This window comes from Lagopus muta, chromosome 12 (assembly GCF_023343835.1).
Source record: "Lagopus muta isolate bLagMut1 chromosome 12, bLagMut1 primary, whole genome shotgun sequence".
Taxonomy (NCBI): Eukaryota; Metazoa; Chordata; class Aves; order Galliformes; family Phasianidae; genus Lagopus; species Lagopus muta.
In genome coordinates this window covers 8,561,869-8,583,773 of record NC_064444.1, presented here as the reverse complement: position 1 = coordinate 8,583,773, position 21,905 = coordinate 8,561,869, and the positions used below count along the sequence as shown (strand labels likewise).

Genomic DNA, 21,905 nt, shown 5'->3' with positions numbered 1-21,905 from the left:
CACCACTGCCAGGCCCACCACTGCCAGGCCCACCACTGCCAGGCCCACCACTGCCAGGCCCACCACTGCCAGGCCCACCACTGCCAGGCCCACCACTGCCAGGCCCACCACTGCCAGGCCCACCACTGCCAGGCCCACCACTGCCAGGCCCAGGCATTCCGTTGTCACATTCACAGTAAAAAGAAATTAGCACTGACTACGAAATTGCATAGGTTGGACTAAATAGGTATTGAACACCACCACCTAATTTATTATCAAAGAACAAAAGTAAGATCAAGTGATAGATAATAGGTAGGTAAGAGACAAGTTATATACCATTAACCTGTGGGAAATGAGATCTTTTCTACTCCAAATCTAAGATTATCCCATAAGTCTTCAGAAAATGAATTTGATGAAACAAAGATGATGCCATCTAATGATGGTTATTCTCATGGCTCTAGATTTAAGTAAAACCCATTGATTAGTCCCATGAAAGTTCCTCTGAGCAGTCAGATGTTGTTTATTCAAATGCAACAAGGTTGTCAGAACTGCTTTACTACCAAGTCTCTAGGCCATTAGCATTCTATTGAAGTAATTCAGATGAACTTTATCTTTTTAGCAGTTTAGAAAGCATATTCTGCCAGAATTACCTTAACATTCAAGCAGAAAGCAGTTAAGTGAGCTGAAACTGCACTTGTTAAAATGTAAATCCTGACAGTTCAAATGTCAGATGTGCATAGTGACATGCTGATGACTTCTGACAAGCTCTCCCAGACAATCTTTGTTTTCATGGTAGAAATGTGCAATACTTACTCAGATCCATAAATAACACAAGATAAAAAGGGGCCAAATGAGACAAGTTTCCAGTCCAAAGGCAGCTCTGAAATGAACAATGATTAAATAAACCAACCAAAAATGAGAATAGAGCCACTAGTGCACAAGGAATGTAAATATGAGAGTATTTTTAACTTCTTTCCATCCCCAAAATGTAGCAACACCTTAAATAAAGCAAATGGTTGCTCTGGAACAGAAACAGACAGATGTTTGCAAGCACTGTCTTAATATTTGTTGCAGTTCTTTTTTAATTCTACTTAACTGATGTACCAATATGTTTACCTTGACAAAGTTTTGCTTTAGTCTAATCTGCTCAGTAAGGCAGTAATTATCAGTTAATATCTTGTTTTGGGAGCTAGAATATAAAAGAACTACGTATATAAAGGCATAGATATTTCCATTTCTTATCCCACCTCATGATGCCTCAGCATTAAATCCAATTGAAACTCACCAAAAAAATTGAAAAATGCATTCTTAACTCCACTGACAAACATTTCACCTATGAGGTTAAAGTGAAATTATGCAAACCTCACAGATTGTCACCAATTGAGATAAAATATTTTTGTTTCCATGCTTGGGAACCCAACAAGGCTACAGTTTCATTTGATGCAGTTAGATATGAAGCAGCTATACAAATATTTATTCTACTAATAATACAAGTATTTAACAGGAAAGATTACACCTTTACAGCAATTGTAAAATAATGTTTAGTCCTGAGCAAATTTCTTACTCTTTGCATATGGCAGACAAAAATCAGATTTTGGTATACAGTTCAAGTAAAGGCAGCAAATTTAAATGCTACATTTTAAAACATTCTGACCCTTGTGATGCAGAAGGGAAAAACCAGATAAATCTCCTTCCAAGGTACTGTTTTCAAGATGCAAAATGTTCTCCAGGAAAGCCTCCTGTAAACCTGTTTCACATTTTTCAAGGTTGCTATACAGTTCCATCTCCCTGTAGAAGCATCACTGCAATTGCATATTTGAGCTAATAAAATGCATGACACAGAGATATGTATCCATACACTGTTAATTGAATGAATGTAACAATTAGGCCACAATGCTATCCAATCACACACTGATTCTGTGTACTTAAATGCACTACAACACCTATTTAAATATCATTATTCCCTTGCAAGCTACAGATTCCATACATTTTCAAGAGAATGCAAATTCTCTCCAAAAATGTTTAGTAGACATTTGTATGGCTGTAAAATCCCATCTTGCTTCCCTGACACCACTTTCCTCTCCTCCAAGAGCTCTGAGTGAGAAAAAAATAAGACATACTAGGTCAAACCAAAAGCCTATCAAGCCCAATAGCCTGGAAAGTGCATAAGAACAGGTCTGCATGACATCCCTAAAGAATATTCTCCAATACTGTGTAAGCAGTACTTTTCCTGAGGCTTTTTAGCTCTGCCAGTAAGACATCCTGCTTTATGACAGCTTCTCATCATCCATTTCTATTTGCCTTACTAAGCAGAGCCAACTGATCCTATCCATACAGACTCCATATATCCTAAATGGATTCTTCATGTTATTTTAGTGGAAATACTGTCAACATAAACTGTCTCTATTCTCAGCTGTTTCTCCATTTATTCTTTTACTATGCCAGCAAAATTTTTTCACACATGTGACCAATGTGTGGTGAAAAATATTAGGGAACAGGCTGATCTTAAAATACTGTTACAAATGAATGCTTAAGTTTCTTAAGTAGGCATAGGTTATTTCAAAGGACTCCTTTACTGCTACCCACAGAAGGTAATGACTACCAGCAGGTTTTCAAAGGTGAGACATTTCACTAGATCAAATATGATGAGTGAGTCAGTAGCTCTGTCAACCCCAAGTCAATATCATGCATGGAATTACAGCTCAGGAATTCTTAAATTAAAAGGATTAGTAAAAATCCTGTGTTTGATAACCAAGGCAGAGGTATAAAATGCAACAGAATATACAAAAATAATAATAAACAGCAATATAGTTACATATAACAAGGAAGTAATTAAGGTACCATGAACTTTGAGGCTGGGAATTCACTTTCACTATGTTCCTGACACAATGAGAATCCCGTCACAACTGGGGTTCTAACTCGTACCACAGTACAAATGGAAATAGCACAGGAGTGTTAGGCTATACTCCTCCCCATACCTTCTCAAAATCAGCATATCCTCAGAAGAGCAAAGGCACATACTTTTTTTTTTTTTTTTAAAGCAATTAGAAACATACCAGCAGGCAAAGAATTAGCTTCACAACATTTAGCAACATTAGGTCTAACTGGTAGAATCAGTCTTTTCTTTTGTTCCAACCTCTCAGCTTTGCAGTTGAGAATTCATATGCAGAAGTCCTGAGAAGTGTATATTGCTATGGGGAATGCTCCACATGCCTTGGAAGAAAAGCAATTACGTAAATGTGCGCAAAACACCAGAGAAGGGGCAGAATTACTATGGTTATTGAAGCAAAATCTTTTCTAGTAAAACGAGACATTTTCAACTCACACAGGATTTTAAGACTTCAACAAATTAAATGCTTTAAAATTGAATCTCATGCAGTAACAATGATACCTTCAAATCTGTGAGCCAGGTTCTTTTAAAATCTTTTAAGTCAGCTTGAATAAAAACTAACACTAAGCTTAAGAAAGAATTTGCATCTAGAGTTTGTATCTGCATCTGGCTACAATAATTCTGACATCAGACACAGATATCTTTCCTTTTCCTGCCTAGCAAATATACTTGTAGTTTGTGAAAGTGAAGTACTAACCCATGATACCACTGGAAGTGTCCATGGAAGGAGTCCCTCAGGTAGATCATAGATATTTCTGCATGTCAGCTGCAGCTAAGTGGAAAAAAAAAAACATTATCAAAGCCTCAGCATTATAAGAACAGATTTATATACAACTCAGTGCTGGCACTACAAGAACTGAAAGTTTCACTTATGCATACAAACTTAGAACAAATTCTCAATTTCAAAGACTAACAAAAAGCCTGTATCTGAGTTTGAAGTTAACAGCTTAAGCGCATGTTTAAAATCATGAGGTCAGCCAGCTTGAGCAGGCTCATGCCTTGTAATAAAGAGAGCAACCTCATAGTTGCTCTTTTGGTAAAACCCAAGGAGGAAAAACTGCCCTTATTCCTTTTCTTTGCCCCATCACTTGGACAAGTAGAAGTAGAGCATATGCTATATGCTATTTAAAAAGAGAAAATGGCAAGGCTTTGAAAGATTAACTGCGAGATACTCTTCCCTCCTGCCTAGGGCTTCCCATCACTCATAGAAAGGGCACAATAGCTGTAGAAAAATGAAGGAAAAATGAAGGTCACATAGTTCAAATCTTGCCTTTTCATTCCCTTCATTCACAGAAGGCCCTTCATGAAGGCAGTGTTACTGTACCATGACATTATCAGTACATACAAAAAGCTCCCTTGACAGCAAAAACGGAGAATGGCAGAAAACAGCCTTCAGAGAAATTGGATTTTAACGTCTGATGTCAGAGTTATGCATCAGCTTATTTCCTTGCATACCTGGTGCCCTGGAAGAGTGCTGCTCAGCTGCCTCCGCCTGGGCTCATCCCCACCGGTCAGTGCCCTCCTCAGTCTCCCCAGAGTGAGGTGCTGGGAGGGAGAAAGGATCCTCACCGGGCAGATCCACAGTGAGGTGAAAGGTCTGTGAACGAAGTACAAGATCAGAGCACAAGTGAAGGCTCTGACAACAAGGGCAGGTTGTGGCTAAGCTGAAGATCAGCGCTGCCTCCTCACAGCTCGGTCTTCGCACGTGGACGACTTCCAAGAAAGGCTGTTAAGGGGCCATTAAGGCCTCCTGGAGTGCTCGGAATAATGACGGCTATCTCTCCAGCCGCGCTCACAAGCACCGGCTGCTCCATACCGTGGAGGTGAGGGAAGATGGCTGCCCCACCTGACTGAGGATGGCTGCAGGTTTTGGCGCCAACAGCTCCAGAGTGTGAACTGGGGTGCCAGACGGCCAGCACACATCATAGCAGGCCCATTAGCTAGCTGCTCTGTGCTAATCAACCGCACTGCCACAAGCAGGAAAGGAATTCGAACATCCTCATCGCTTGCAGGCCGTTTGGTTGTAGCTTGTGTCCTTCAGTCCCCCTCTCCCCTTTCAGGAGGCACAGACAATGAAAGCAGCCAGCAGCGGGGCGGCAGTGGCTGTTCCTCAGCCTGGAACAGCTGTGTGTGACTGTGGCTGTCCCCTCGGCAGTGCCAGGCCTGGGAGGGCTTCAGCATCACAACAGTAGAGCTGCGGTTCCACTTATTGCTCAGGTATTAAGACTTTATAAGCTATTTCATGTGATTTCTTGTGAGCAGTTCCCATGTAAGAGTCCCAGAGAGAAGGAAATACTGGTGATAAGAATATAAACGATCAAAAGTAGGCAATCAGACAGCAAATCACAAAGTAGTGGATCCATAACTAAAATAGGATTTACCCAGTTGAATTCAGTTCATTTTCTCTTCACGGTAGAATTAGCAGGAGAGAAACCATTCCCAGTTGTTCAGAACTGTATGAACTTCAAAATGTAATCAGCAGAAGTCCCAACTCACAGTATTTTATAAATAGCAGTTTATATGTTTTATTTGGGATTTGTTATTGAAATGAGAAGGGAATTTAAAAAAAAAAAATAAATGGGTTGATGAAATGTCTAAAGATAACATATTGGGAGCATTTTACAAGCCATAGAAAAAAGAAGCAGCCATCTCCTCAAAAATGCCCTCATGCATTTGGTTTGTGATGCCGCTGTGCAGTAAGAGCAACAAATGATTTAATCTACTCTAACATTTCTCAAATTGAGGGAAAGAGGTTACTCAAATCTCAAGTCATTAGAATGGAGATATGCTGTTTTGTTGACCCATTTACAAAAATAAAAAGATTAATTTAGTTTTAGATTTTAAGACAACACAGGGACTTTACTATTGCATAGTCTGACTCACACAGGATCAGATTCTCAAACAGTGTGACAGAAGCCCATTTAATTCACCCACCATTTGTGCCTCAGCTTTTCAACCTGTTGGTTCTGAATTCCCCACACAACGAAGGGAGTTCCTCCTCTGAGTCACTGGGTAGCCTGGCAGCCTTCCTGGTTTCATCCCACCCACAGATCCTCTCAGAATGAGCACTGCTTGAGCAAGATCCTTTACCAAACACAGATTGAGCTTCTCTGCCAAGACACCATGCTTTCGTGTGCATAGAACTTCACACAGGAAATGCTCTGCCACAGATCTGCATGCAGTTGTTCAGCAAGTTGTCCTTGTAAAGTCCTTCCAGACTTATGGACAGTAAGTACAGTTACACTTCTGATATTACAGAGGAAAGGAGTACTTATTAAACATCCCAGGTTAAAAATTTTTGGAGGTGACTGTAAATACCCCCAACACAAGAACTTCATGGCTCTGGCTGAGAATGCATCTTACTGAAAAGTAGCTTTATGCTTTCCAGTGCAGCATATTGGGTGGCCTCATTTCAGACCACATCACTTCATCCCCAGGAGCTGGTGGAATTAATGCCCTTGTAAGATTTGCAGAGATGACAGGAGTAAAGAGCTACAGGACTGTGACAGAGGCGGCTGAGTACATGTACAGCCTGCACTGCCATTACTCCGTAAAAAAAAAAAAAAGCTCTCAATCTCTGGAGTTCTCTTTTGAACACCTTTGACAACAGCCACTGATGTCAGTGTTTTCTGCAAGATGAAAAGACACTCAAATGCTTGCTTGTTTCAAGCCTTTGGTCAAGACATTCCTAATTGGTATTCCAGAAATAGCACTAGCTTTATTCTGTGTAGCAGTCTACATTAATCTGCCAAGTACCATTACATAAAAGCAATTAATTACATTATTTCTTCATTACTAGCTGTGAGCAAAAACAGTTTTCCCAACGTGCTGAAATGTATTTCTGAAGATCTTGGTAGCTATGAAGGGAAGATAAATGAGGACAAGCAGAGTACCTAGATTAACACCACATGATAAATCCAGGCTTCTTCATGGATGCCAAATTAAATATCCTCTTGTAGGCCTTGACCTAAATCTAACTACTCATGATTTCTCTTATACTTCTTCATTAAAAGGATTGTTAAGGATCATGGGATCTGCCATGTGGATAGGCTATACACTTCCTTTAGCCATAAGTACTTTTCAGAAATTATTCTTGCAGGCTATGGATAACTTCAGATGGCTTCAGAAGTTTCCACTAATTTTTCCAGAAGAATAATTTCATTCTCTATCTTCAGAGAAAAACATTGCTAAGAATGCTGTTATTTATCTTATTTTAAATACTTCAATCTATGACTGCTTGCAAACAGCTCCAAGCCTTACTGGTAGGACATGATTCCTAGTTTTAATCTTAGAAACATCTTTCCTTTGCTCTGTTCCTTTTTTTTTTTTTTAAAAAAAAAAAAAAAAAACACAACAACAAAAAAAACAACTTTCTTTTGTTTGTTCCTACATTTTACCATACTGATGAGTCCAGAAGTATGCAAGCTTGTGGTCACAGTATGTACTATGCTGGAACTGTACTGCCTTTCAAGCACCTGTAAATATCAGCCAACAGTATTGAATTACTTAGAAGTATTTAATCTCACCTGGTTTTGCAGACTTAGAATATTTTAAATTTTCTTAGAGCTCTCATCTCTCTACATCTTCCCTGTAATAACTAATCTCATTTTCCATAGGACAATTAAAAGACCCCTTTGTCTCCACTGTAGATTCGAAAGCAACCCTAAACTACACTGACCTATTTTACGACAGTGTCACATTATCAGGGAAATTTGATAGATGTCTTAGATAATTCATTATTCCCTCAAGGAATCTGACCTCTCTTAGAATAAAAAGATTGCAGGGGAAGCACTGAATTCCAAATTCAGAGACAACAAATTTTCTGGACAGCTTCAATCAGAGCTTTGGAAATTAATTTATATCCATATTGATGCATCTAGGCTCAGAATCTGGCTAAAGATCTATTCTCATACTAAAGGTTTTGCCAGCTGATCACTAACATGGATGCTAAAATAAGACCCTGTGTACTAAATTCTTATGGCCTTAAACAGTTTCTGGCTCAGGTTAGGCACTAGATACGTGGCAGGGTGAGGGAGAGGAGATGTTCTGATGTTTCTAGTGTGTTTGTTAAGCAAAAATTTGTTATTCAAATGCATTGTCAGTTTTGCTTCTCCAGAGGCAAAATTCCACATATATGATGATATCATGAAAGTAAACAGGTCCACACATGTACTTCTTGAGTGAGTTAATTATAAATTATAAAAAAGCCTGTATACTCACATCAGAACTGATTTTTGAATGTTTCTTGGGTTTAAATTAGGGTTCTCCATCTTTCTCTCTCATCTTCACTCAGCCACAATTACCTTTTCCTCCACTTTATGCTTTACCTCTCTCCCTTGTGTAGTCCACATATTTTGTATTTGACTTGTTGCCCATCTGGTTGTATTGTGCTCACTAACAGTTCTTTTCTCATCTTTGACATTGACAAATCTTACTACTTAAGTTATCCCTAAACATTGCAGGCCTGTAAACTTGAATGCCAGCAGTACAGCTCAATCACCTTCTTTAGTTTGCTGAGTTTCTTAGGGAACTTCTATTGCTCACAAGTTCTGTTTCAAAAGCTCTGCTTATTGTCCAAGGAAACTAGTCCAAAGATACTCTCATTGTTCTAGGATGCTTCTACACACATTGAAGCCACCACAATTAACCAATCCTCAATTACACAGTCACCACAAACACTGAGCAGCTCAGTGGTAAAACAGTTCTACAACTGGAGCTGGGACACACAGAAGTTTTGAACTGCTGCAACTTACTGCTATGTTGTTTTCAATATCATTTGCTCAGTTCAACTAGAAAAAAAAGATCATCATAAAGTGCATTTTTAATCTTCCCTACATAGATAACATTACATAATCAAAAATACATAGATAAAAGCTCTTAACACCAATACTCAGTATGATTGTGTTGAGGGACATGGTTTAGTGGGAGCTACTGGTGATAGGTGAACGGTTGGACTGGATGATCTTTTAGGTCTTTTCCAACCTTGGCGATTCTATGATTCTATGATTCTATATACACCTGGACTGACCATCTTCCTTTCTGCTTTAAAAAATACTACCTGTTAGGCCTTTTAAAACAGGAACTAAACTGCTTATTCTTGTTATGTGCAATAGAACAGAAAAAAAAAAAACTGTGTCTGCATAAACTTAAACAACCAGCCTATATCTCAAACTGCCACCCAGAGGTTCATTTTTAAAGCTTTCTACTGATTTTTGATAGAGACAATTGAAATGCATCTTTTCTGATTGAACTCAAACCACAGCAGAAAAAGCCCATTTGGTTACCTTTGTAATGAAGATTTTTTTTTAGAAAAATGAACAAGATTTCCTGCAAAAAGAGTCCTGGTTGACAAACATGAAGTTGTCTTGAATTGTTTTGGTAGAGCAGGCAGTGACAGGACAGGTTTAGAGGTGGAGTAACCTGATCTTTGTTTGGGATGGCATACCTGGCAAAGCTTTTAGTACAGGGACTAGCAGCAAGGGGAAGCTTACTCTGATTCTTCTCCGGTCATAAAAGCTATCAATCTAACACCAAATACAATTTCCCCATGTATTCTAAAGAAAAACAAAAAAAATGTGTTAGCACATTTTAAGGTATGATTAAAGTAAACAAGTTTATAAGGTTTATAAACCAGTACAGAACTGGAAATAAATATAATCAGGTCTGAGTCAGCAGGTCCAGAGCCCAAATCAGAACAAACAAACTATAATCTCTAGCTGCTCCCTATGAAAAAAAATGGTGTCTTAATTTGACGTGTCAGTATTAAAAGGAAAAATACTCTGACTTATGACAGCAATAAATGCATAGTCCGTAGTCATAAGGTTTGGAAAATCTGTCCACTGCTTGAGGGTAAAGGAGACAGTGAAATCACATTCACTGTGAAGATCCGTACAAATTAGATAAGCAAATTCTTATTTTTAGCATTCGCCCAAGAGCAAAGACAACGGAACAACACATAAACAACTCAGAAAGGAACAAGTAACCTAAGCTAAGTCAGGGTACACTGAAACAGTCAAGTTCCAGGCACAGGGTGTTCTCATATAACTGAAGAGCACATAACTCTCATAATTGGAGACAATTGTAGAAGGCAATCAAACAGGAAAGGTAAGCCACATATTTCTGTCCCTACTTTGCCATGCCAGGTGCGATCTTGCAAAATGCAATATCTTTTGCATTTAACTAAGGGCCAAAGCAAATTGAAGAGTTCACTTGCCTAAATTAATGAGCGTATCTGGGAATTTATTAAACTCCCACTGAGGTCATCTGGGCTTTAAGAAGATAAGTTTCTGGGAACCTGGTTCTTTGGTACCTAAAATAAAACTTGCTTATAATTTGAAACAGACCCCAAAATGGTGATTTTGAAGCTTTTTCTTTTTAAATCTTTTAAGTCTGAAGATGTCTGATACTGCCAGTTATCATTTTCCCTATTTCTCTGACAGTGGCATAAAAATAGAACAGCTCTGTAGCATGGAGAATATGGAAATCAGTCTTAAGCTCTTTCATTCACACATTTTAAGCAAGAGGGATGAGTAACACACATCTTCATATTTCCTTCCTGGGTAACAGTCTTTACTAGAAAAGGATGTGCGTCAGATAATTAGAAAAGGAAGCTCTGATCTGCTCAGTGAGTGAATGGACAGAAGTAGCATCATTTGGAAGAGGAATCAGAGCTGTAGAATCTGAATGGACCAAAGATCCTCCTTGACTGAAGGGAATAAAATAACTTGCAAAGCAGTGTGTTAGATCAGCTTGTCTTCTTAGGAAACAGCACACAGCTTCCTGTTCCACATGACTCTAGATTTCTTCTTCTCACTTTTCCAAATTCTCATGTAATTCTACATTGGGAAGTCTGCTTCTGAGAAGAACCTAAACTTTAGACATATATCTGTTAGTGAATCTGACATTGTAAACCACTAACAATTACACAATGATTCAAGATCTTGTGAAATATTTGAGAAAATAATATTATTTGATAACTTGCACATCCTGAGCTGATTAAGACTCAGTAAAACATGCACTGTCTCAGACTGTATTATGACCGCACTGGTTCTACTGCCACTGGCTGACAGAGAGAAGGGAGGTTGTGATTTGCTCTGTATAACAAGGCATCGGGCTTGGCACTAGTTACACATTCAACCCAGTCTCTGAGCACACCATTCAGCTCTAAGCCTCTGAAAAGAAGCCTGGTGTTCATTTTTTATTGCCTATCCAAGCTAGGCTACATTTCTTTGCTAACTCATGTACTAAACCCTCCATTTTATGTATATATACACAAGTCAAGGAATTAAGTTCCCTGTCAGACATACACTTACCCCAGCTGGAATAAAACCAAGGCTTGTAGTATTGATAGCATCTCATCTTATTAAAATAGTTAAATATGATCAGGATTTATTCACACTATAAACTGAATTTCACTATAATCCCCTTCACTGATTTGATTTTGTTTGCAAGAACAGACAGCAATTAAAAGTGCTGTTAGCCTAGTAGTAAGTATTTTTCCATCCTCCATGTGACTCTTCAGCATCTGTGTTCCTGTGAGCAATTATGTGATTAAATTCATCATGTCTCTAAAGATAATCTCCTGATTTCTGCTTTCTTTTTTCCTCAGAAGAAAAATATTCCTGTATGTAACCTGATAATCATAAAAGTGAGTGTATTTAGTAAATCCATTTTTAAGAAATTTGCTAGGATGAACCAAATAGATTATCAAAATGCTACCATTTCAGGCTCTGCAGGAGAAAAGGAAATGTTCTGTATATCTGAATTGTAAGAAAACCCAACAGTAAGAGCCACATGGAGTGAAAAACAAACCTTTTTCAGAGGAGAAACACTTGGAGTAGGATCTGTTACATCAGTCCTGGTATATAGCAGTGCATACACATACTGTTCGTAAAAGATGATTTAAGAAAAGTCTTAGAGCTTTGCTTGGAAGAGATAAATGGTAGCTCTGAAAAAGATGAAAGCGTTTACAAGCTCTTCTCACAGTCTTTCTTAAAAATGATCAGTTGTAATAGCAGGGGCCTAACATAACTAGTACCAATGAGAAAGGGTAAGATCTTCACCTAGAAGAGGAAAAATAAAGATCAGTGAGTTTTCACATCAGCTGGACCTGATGAACTTTGTCATCCTAGGGTTTTTAAAGTTGTAAGAGGCAATCCCATGGCTTATAATGCTTCTCTTTAAATGCTGGCAGAAAGCTATACTAAGTAAAAAGAAAAAATAAAGAAACAGTTCCTATTTGAAGAAAAGTTGAAACAGCAGCTGAAAAGTTATAAATTAAGAGGGATGACTTAACTCATTGAGAATATAGTGAAACACTTCCAAGCAAACCATACATAAAAACACAGAAGAACCCAAAGTTATTACAAACAGCACAGGTTAATTGAGAACAAATTCTGTCAATACAATCTAATTTCCTTCTGTGAAAGGTAACAGGCTGTTGCGTGGAGAACAGCAGTAAGCATCATACCTTCAGTAATGCTTTGGCTATTATCTCAAACAGCATACTCAGAAAGAAGTGTCCTCTAGATGAAACTGCTTTTGGATGAGAGAAGGCTGTTTGGAAAGGATTACATTGCAATCTCCAATGATTCTCAGTGAAAGATCAAGCACCTGCCTAACTGAGTTCTGCCATAATCTGTCCCAGACAAGAGCTACTTGCTGTGCTTATGAAATCTGTAACTGCTAGCAAATGAGAGAGACTACAAGTGTATAGGATAAACAGGAAAAACAGTGAAAACAAATGCAGTTCACTTGGGATATGTGCTACACTGCTTCAAGAAGAATAAAATAAAATACACGGAATTACCAATAGAGCAACACTAAAGCTGAATCTGAGAGTCTCAGTAGCTCAGAAGGTGGTCATGAGTCAGCATAGTAATAGTCACAATAAGTGGAAAATGGAAGATGAAGTTTAGATGAAAGTAAGGTCTAGAAAATAAATATGAAGTGACCTTTCACTTTTGTGATAGAATATGCTTTTGGGCCCCCATTTTGGAAGATACTCTTCAGGAAAGCTGTAGCTGAGATTAAGACAAGCCAGAGGAGGACTACACAAAGGATCTTTTATTCTCTGAATGTACAAACTGTGACTGCATTGATCAAAGCATTGAAAAGTGGGAAAGCAGTGAAATCCTACCTAAGACGAACAGGAAAAAGAAATAAAGCCCTAAACAGAAGTTTTAAAAAGTTAAGATTCTATATTAGAAAAATCTTTCCAGTGGTAAAAACAGCAACCCTCAAAAACAGCTACAGTTAGCAAGGACTTTCTCAGACACAACAACTGTAGGCACAGAAACAAAGGAAAGAATCTGCTTACCTTCAGAAGGCCTCAGGTAGGCAGGAATCTCCAGCAAGAAACCATCACCTACTCTGCCAACCCTTAAATGAGGGCTGGGAAGGGCTGCATCCTGGCTCCACCCCTTCCAGTCACTCAGGTGCACTCAGTGCATGAGCTCCCCTGGGTTGGCCCTGCCTTCCCACCAGGTGCTCAATCACTGCTTCAAGCCATAACTTAGCATTTCTGCTACTCCTACTCTTATTTATAAGAGGAGTATGTAAGAACTTTGTAATCTCTCATTTCCAATTTAAAACTTTCTGTACACTACGAAGTACTGGTTTAACAAAACAGATTTTCTTCTGCTATATTTGTAAAAGGATTTATTTTCTTTTAGAAAATCAGAAACCTATTTGCTGTGAAATGCTGTTTATGCTGTGTTTTTGTCTTATTTGATTGCTTCATAAATAGTCTATTAATCTGAGATTTTCCCACTAAATACTCTAGGCAAGTCTTCTACTAAATGGAAAGGAATGGGGGGTCTCAGACTAAACTCAGTGCTTGTGTGTGGAGTGATTCCAACAGAGATTCCCTCCATTAATATTCTACTGGACCATAGAAGATGTCTTTTTTAGAAAGCTAAAGAATAAGGAAAAGTTCAGGAAGTGAGTTATGACTCTCATTTTACTTCATTGAAATGTATGTTGTTCATTTCACAAGCTATTCAGTGTTGGTTTTGAAGCCGCCAAATTAGACTATCTGAGCTTTCCATTTTTTCACATTCCATGTTAAAGTTATCACTGACAGTTTAATGTAACAGCTTTCCATACACTCTTCCCCTCCAAAATGATGAAGTATTGTATAAAATTTAAATTAGAGTTGATGGGGGAAAAGATGCGCAAATTGGCTGTTGCACTGCATAGGATTTTGTCTTTTGTTGGACTTCTTATCTTCTTTAAAAGTAAATAAAATGAATGTTTATAATCTAATTGGGAGGATAAGCTCAGGCAACTGAAGGAAATGCTGTGCTACTAATCAGGGTTCTTGCCTTTCCTCTAACTACTATTCAATCTATAATCCTGAAGAAAAAAAATAGCTTTCAAGCAATCATGTCTCACTGGGTGAAATAATAAAAAAAATACATATATCTGTATATCTATATTCACTCTGACTTGGGTTGGGTTAGAAGTATGAGTGAAGCACAATCTGAGCACAGCTAGATCTGATAAATGACACAGGCAATCTACTGCCACCATAGCTAACAACTCAATGTGCAATTAATGTGATGAAAATTTACAGAGCTGGATAGAATAACATTAACAAGAAAAACTTTGTTTCAGTAACCCTGGTGCCTCTTAGCACTGAAGACTTCTTACTGCCCATTGCTGCTTCAAACAGGAAATCTCTCTTGTAATTACAAAAATTGACTGACCTTCTTTGAGAAATAATATGCATGATAAAATGGAAAAGAATATGTTCTGGCTAGATAACAGCTTGTTGTCAGTCTTATGCTATTTTGGGAATCACACTTCCTATACTATAATTCAAGCCAAAGTATTGGCTTCTGTCAAGGATAAAGTTGTGTGTAGGTTTATAAGGACTTCATGTTTTTCAACAGGACTTCAAAAGACTGCTTTTGTAAAGCTACTCAAAATTGTAGTAATTAAGTGGTTAAATAATACTGTACTGAAGAATATTTCAAGTGCCTTTGTATGGTATTTAGTTTTAATTCAGCAAGGTAGTTAAACATTGGTTAGTTGCTTCAGGATATACAAACACAGCTTGCTGAAGTAAAACCTAAAATACCAATAATAAATTTCTGGGCCAGATTTTCAAAAGCAGATTTCCGTTTAGTGGCTTACCAAATGTGTTTATTGCTAAGAGCTAGGGCATAACACTTTGGAAGAATTTCAGCATCTTTGCTATTTCCAAGCCACTACAGTCCCTTCTGCTGGCAGACAAGATTTTCTGTGAGCAAGAAAATCAGTGAGAGGCCTGCATCTTTTAATTTATATCCATTGTCTCTCCAAAAGCTCACCTACACAATCACAAAATATTAAGTTTCCCTCTCCATGTGTTCTAATACATCCTCAGCCAACCTTTGCATACAGATTTATCAGTTGTCACTCTGCTAGTGTGTGATGGTACCTCTTTGTCCCTCAGGGATGGCACTAATGCAGATTTTCTCCTCTGCACAACCTTCAGATTTATTGTAATTTAATTATGACTGAGAGTACCACATTTTTGTAAAATTTGGCTAAAATTGTCAATGGGTGTAAAACATCTTTAGGGAGATAGTACTGTTATTACTAATATGATAGTATAAATCCCATCTATAAATCTCATTTTCATAAGAAACGAAGCTATAAAGAAAATAACTGTCACCCTGACAGAAGCACACTTTCAGGAGAGAGAAGGTCCTTTATTGGAATAAGTTTGTAGAAGTAGCCATACTTATACCAATAGCCTGTAGGTCTTCAATAGCTGTAAGAAACTAAGAATCTGCTTTAGCATGGAGCTCTGAGTAAATGGAAAACAAGTAATCACGGGGTTTTGGTGAGGAAAGGGAAGAAGTAAGGGTGTGGGCAGAGAGCACAGGCAGCAAGCAAGGTAAGTAGTGTTCACTGTGATTTATTATATTGAGCATTTGATTGTAGAGAATATCTTCTCAACAGACTGAACCATTGTGATTATAACTTCTCTGAATCCAGTAGGTAGGAATTCAGCTGATTCTCCCTTCTCTCATAAGTCAAATCCAGAACGGATCAATAGCCTTCCTTGGCTGAGAATATCCAGTGACTGAAGTCTCAAAGAGAGCATTCTTACCATCTTGTCTAACAAATTCCAGAGATGGTGACCTGCAGGGTGTAAGAGGTTTCTGCTGTCTGTAGTTTTTCCAGAGGCGCTGACAAAAGACAGATGGAAGGGAAAAATCAAGTGTGCACCGTGGGAAGGACTGGTGAAGATTTTCTGGATCCAACTCATGTTCTTTGTCTTATCTTCTTTTCTTTCTTGGACAGTGGTAGAATAGATGTATAGATGTAAATCTTATAGATGTAAATAGATGTAATATAGATGTAAAAATCCCTAAAAATGTGTGATCAGACATAAAACCTGAATTTCTTTGAGAGATTGTCTGATACTAACAAGTCTTATTGAAGATCTGAAAAAAAGCAAGTGCCTGTTTCTCAATATTTCAACTAAACTCCTCAAAAAATGGTTTATGTCTTACCTACTAACTTACTTTCTAAACTCGACTTTAATTTTTATTGCTTAACAGCCTTATGACATATTTTCATTAACCCCCTGGCTGACCCAAGGCACACATTAATGCATCTCTTCCTCATCAGCTTCACAGGAAATTATATTTTTTCCTTACGTGGTTTGATGCATTATGCCAAGGGCTCTCACAAGCAAATTCAATCTATGTTTCAAGTTTATTTTGTGAGTATAATGGAAGTCAAAGCACTTGAACTCTACTATTAGATGTATTCAGTGTACAATCAGTGATTTTCCTTCCTTAGTTCCTCAGTCTGCTGATTTTGTACAGGGGAAATATTTTCCTGCTTCACAAAGGGCCTGAGAGGCTTCTAAAGGTGCAAGAGCTCATGAAAGAAGATTCACTGGGAAGGTCCAGCTGTGTGAAATGCTATTCTCTTGTATGAGGATTCACAAAAGCAAGGTGAAGCAAAAATGTTAAAGGGCCCCTCAGCAGTGTGGATACTTCTCTTTTCTAAGCGATCCCCAAATTCTTTTTTAATACACCTCACATTTTCTTTTTTGTTACTTTGGATCAAATGCAAAGCATTACACTGATGAGCAGTAACCAAAGTAATCTTGTCTCCTACTAAAATTAAAAAGAAGAAAAATGTTTGAGGTTGGAGCTACCATCTGATCGGTTTTTTTCCATGCAAATGGCAGAAAATGAACTAGAATTAGTAAAAGTGAAATAATGAAATTTTCCAATAATATATTCTGTTTTGGGATATGTTTTGTACTAACTCTATGACTACACAAATTGGGATAATCCAACATCACTGGGATTTTCTGACCTGAACAGACTAGGTCTAAAGAACAATGCTGACAGTTCAGTCTGAAGGTCTCAGTACATTCAGCCAGTGCTAATAATGGTTCTACAAACATTTCTTAGACCTTCCTAACCTTGAATCAATAACGCATTTCTTTGATTCATTTATTTTAAAAATGTTAGTTATATTCAGGAGAAAAAATTGTACATCATTTTTACTGAAGTGATTATTTCCTAATTGCTTAGAACTGTGCTTTACATACAAGATCTCCATTCTGGAGGCAAGATTTTTGCAGGACTCATTTGTAATTGGCAGCTGATTCTCTTTGCATGTAATATAAGCAACACTGAGCTACAAAAAATATTAAAATTCCTCCCAGCTGCAAGCACGTGTCTGGAAACTGTTTCCAAATATATTTTTGAGGTTTACACATATCTTGTAACATTGCTCCAGAATGTCACTGTAGTCTAGCTCACATCCAAATGGTTTTGCAGAAGAGGTTTTATATTCCCTCTCAAGTTGGACACATGCCCAAATACACCCATGTGTAGGGTGCAGTAGGATGAGGTCTGCTTTCAGTAATACCAACTGCCAGTAAACTCAAGAGGCCTATTAAAAATAGATACAGTTAATAAAAGCAGTGCAGCCACACATTTTCCTGGCAGGGTAGAAAAGAGGTGCAGTGGAGCTAAATAAATTGCAAAATTAAAAGGATTCCCTCTGCTGTGTAAATCACACCATAGCCATCAAAAGTTACACCATCAAGAGGGGCTGCATTGCAGCCATATTTTAGCTACAAGTAACACTGTACCTCATTGAGTAATGACAGAAACCCCAAAAAACCTTTTTCTAGTTTCAAAATATAGTAATTTCAATGACACATTCAGAAAGCCTTGGTAGGCTAATGAGCTTGTGTTTGTCCGCTCTTATTGTGGTCCTCCAATCTAATTCTTACTTTAGTTTAAGATTAGGTCTTCTGATAAATGGCAGGTTTTGGGAAATTAAAGGAAAGACTGACATTTTTCATTTCAGATCGCTGGGAATTAAGATGTTGCAATTATTTGATGACCCAGATGAGGAGAAGAGACAGAGGAATCAACTTCCACTGAGTGAGTAAAAATCCATAAATTTGTATTTCAGAGTTTTCCCTAGTTGCAACAATAGCAGGTTTTTCACAACGAATCAAAAAGGTTCAGAAGAACAGAAATAAAGAGGGCACAAATTGTTGTCAGATCACAAATCTGAGAAAGCCAAGAAGAGCCATCTTCTTCCTCCAAGATGCCCTTGAAAAAATAGCAAGTAAAAATAAAAAGTAAATGAGCAACCAATTTGACAGAACTCTGGAGACAGACACAGGTTTTGCATTGCTATTGCTTCCTCTTCCTACTCTAGCCAGCAAATCTGGCAATAATGTATGAAAAGAAATCAGAAGGGAAAGGAGCCACCTGATGGGAGCTGCATCTCACTTTCATTGGGTGATGGCTGAGAGGTACGTAGTGCTCTCCAAGTCGGTCCTTCTTATGTCAAATCAGTAATTGTGAATGGCACACAGAAATAGAATAAAGATACAGTTGCTCACTGATTATGTTTTCATATCTCTATGAGTTGCAAAGGCTCAGCTCTTTTCAGTGCTAGAACTGCTGATATCAGTGGAGACTCACTAGTGACCATAACTCAGGACAGCGTCTCACAGGTCTTCTTGAACAGTCAATCTGATCTCACTGTGGGAGAGTACCACAAGCTGAATATGTGAAGAACCCAGTAAAAGGACCAAAACCAGTTACTTGGCAGAAAGAGAAACCTCATTCCTCCCCTACTCCCTTTAATCTGAAAGTCACCTTGCACATTGCAAGAGCTTTCTCTGTCCAACTGGCAACTTGGCAATCCTGACAAGAACAATTTGACTTTGGATGGAAGTTGGATCTGTGGCAAGCATATAGTTATAAAATAAGTCACACTTTCCTTCCATTTGAGTGCATGTTCTATTTATGGCACATTCCAGATTATGCAAGGATTCCCAGAACACTGCAGACTCTGGTTCAAAATTATATCTGCAGAGCATGGAGCAGATCAAGAAATATTTTAAAATCTCACTATTAGCAAATTAAGGATCTTGCAGTATTATACCTGCAGAACAGATGAGATAAATGTAAAATATGTCATAAGGCAAAGAAAAGCAGTTAGAATTCATTTTATTTTGCTTGTTATATCATTTTAATAAATTGCATATTAAAAAACAAGCAAAGAATAAAATAGTAATTACATTAAAAGCTTAAAAGCCAAGATAAATAGTTCATTTGATTGAAAGTGAGACTTCTCTGATGTTTGAGAGACTGGGGATGTTTTAGAGTGTGAACAATTTAGGACAAGACTATTAGACTCCTAAATGCTTTAATGTCAATTTCCTCTCAAAATAAATGTGATAAAATAAAAAGTTTTGCTATCCATTCAGACATGGAATAGGAATTTTCAGTGAAATTTTTTATGTTCTGTGAAGCAAACATCATGAATTTCTTAATGTTTGTGTGGAACGTATTAAATAATAGAACTCTTTCAGCCAGGGCTTAAGCAACTGAAGTGACACATGAGAACTTCCAAATCCTTCAGAAAAATAATGTAACAGGAGAATCATGCAAATGCAAAATCCAAACACATATACACTGAGTGTATCTCGTTTTTCGGTGCAAGTATACTGGAAACCTCTGCATCTATAAAGCATTTCCTGCTATTTATTTCCCCAGAACACTTTAGTCATTCACATAAACTTGAAGTACTTTGTGTGCTTTGAAATAGGACAATTGACAAAGCTTAGCTGAATTTTCAAATAACTGATCACTCCTAAAATGCGAGGCACGGATTTCTGAAAGTCAGGCTCAATAACAGCTATTATGAAAATTTGGCTGAGGTTTGTCAAACGCAAAGATTCCTAATTGTATTACAAAGTTTATTAGCACTGAGTCATCACAGGTTTTCACTGAAATGTCACTACAGACACAGGTTTAGGTGAAAAGTATTCAAAAATATAAACTAGAGCATCGATTTCCATGCCACTGCAATCTGTCAAACTTTACAATCCTGATCAATATTTAAGAAAATGGATGTATTGACTGGATATCCTGGACTGCTGCAGATAATGAATCAATTTGGAGCTAAGCTATCTGGTTTGTTGGCTGTCTAATCAACCCAAGAAAAAACTGTACTCTTGCTAAACTTTTGCAGTTTTCCCCACAATTGCCAAGCCTTATTACAAAGTGAACTCTGCAGTCTAACAGTAAAAAACACCTGTAAATATGCAAAGTCGTAATAAATTGAATTAGCAAGATATTTGGGCTTAGCTGTAAAATTGTGCAAGATGTCTTAGATGCATTAAAAAGCAGAGTTTATACAACTGGAATTAAAAATCTTACCCTCAAAACTACCTTTCATGCTTGAATTAGAAGCTGGAGCTTAGCAGTGTTTCCTAGCAAAATAACACTGTCACCATCATTAATGAAGTATTGCTGTCTTCATACTTATCAAAGCAGAGTTTCAATCTATTAAAAATATAAAATAGGAGGAGAATGTGGAGGAAAGAAAGGCAAGTACTCCAGCCCCAAATGTAGTGAGACTTCTTTGTAAAGTCCTTTTTTTTTTTTGTATGTTTTTGTTTTGTTTTTAAGTGTATTTTTGTGAAATTTTACTTTAGTAATATCATTTATACTCTTCACATCACTCAGATTTTCAGCTCTGAAGCAAAGTTCTCCCATCAGTGCACTATGGAAAGAAGGTGATGTGAGCTGCTCTGTTACCTATCCAATTATTCATCATTAATGGGCTGAGTTGCAATATAAACCTTCATGCGTAACTTTAGAGTCAGAAAGGAACCATATTAGACAGTTTTAATTACCCAGGAGTCATCATTTGAGCTTTCTCTTCTCATCCCCTTTCTTTTAAATCAAACCCCCAGTCTCACTCACATGTTGATTTTCTCACATCATCCATGAGATACTGGACTATTTTACCCAAGGTGTGAAGTAGTCTGTTTTTAGCTATCTGTTACAAAGTTAGCAATGTTACTATTCTTATTGGGCACAGTGTGTAAGATGTATTCCCACACTAGGAGAGTATTTAGTAAGGTCACAAGGATGCCCAGTCCTTATCAAACACATTCCCTGGAAACTTGGCAAGGATTTCATTCCATGGGGGCAAAACAATGCCATTGTTTTTAGAATCACTTAAATTTTTCAGTGTTTGTGCAGAAAAGTGTATTACCAGCCTGTAAAAGAAAATTTGTTACCATCAGCATTCCAACTCCAGTTTTTCTTTGAGAAATTGATCTTGTATTCAGTGGAATTGTTTCACATTTATACTAGTGCAAATGAAAAAGAAGCAGGCCTTCTTCACACCACTGTCAATTACTTTAGTCTTTTTAATCATTCCTTAAGGAAGAAAACTGAACTTCTAACATAATTTTAAACATAGGCAGAGACAAGCACAAGATGTAAGAATTGGATAAAAACATCTTTCATGTCGGAAAAGGATTTTATGCAACTCAAAGAATAACAGAAATGTGCATAAACAGAAAGCATAAACAGTAGTGTGACTTGGAAATAGAACTCTGTAGAAAGGAAGAAGGTCGGAGTGCTGTGTCCATCTCTAATAATCACTGAGAAAGAGGGAAGTCCCTCCCCACCTTGTTTTTTGTAATTTTTCTGACATTTTCCTCATAGTCTCAATCCTGTAGAAAGTGAAA

At 37.6% G+C, this 21,905-nt stretch overlaps 3 long non-coding RNA genes across 3 annotated transcripts in view; 1 reads left to right on the top strand and 2 right to left on the bottom strand.

Annotated features, from left to right (window-relative positions):
* Nucleotides 1-18,390, top strand: part of LOC125699298 (uncharacterized) — a 40,743-nt gene extending 22,353 nt beyond the window's left edge. The window contains exon 3 of the long non-coding RNA XR_007379514.1: nucleotides 18,206-18,390. This is a non-coding gene — a long non-coding RNA (uncharacterized LOC125699298). The remainder of the gene's footprint in view (nucleotides 1-18,205) is intronic.
* Nucleotides 1,186-5,078, bottom strand: LOC125699297 (uncharacterized). Its single transcript, XR_007379513.1, has 3 exons — nucleotides 4,325-5,078; nucleotides 3,567-3,641; nucleotides 1,186-3,192 (listed from the first exon to the last, which is right to left on the bottom strand). It is a non-coding gene; the product is annotated as an uncharacterized LOC125699297 (long non-coding RNA).
* Nucleotides 7,273-13,214, bottom strand: LOC125699299 (uncharacterized). Its single transcript, XR_007379515.1, has 3 exons — nucleotides 13,188-13,214; nucleotides 9,315-9,423; nucleotides 7,273-7,344 (listed from the first exon to the last, which is right to left on the bottom strand). It is a non-coding gene; the product is annotated as an uncharacterized LOC125699299 (long non-coding RNA).
* Nucleotides 18,391-21,905: the final 3,515 nt, after the last annotated feature.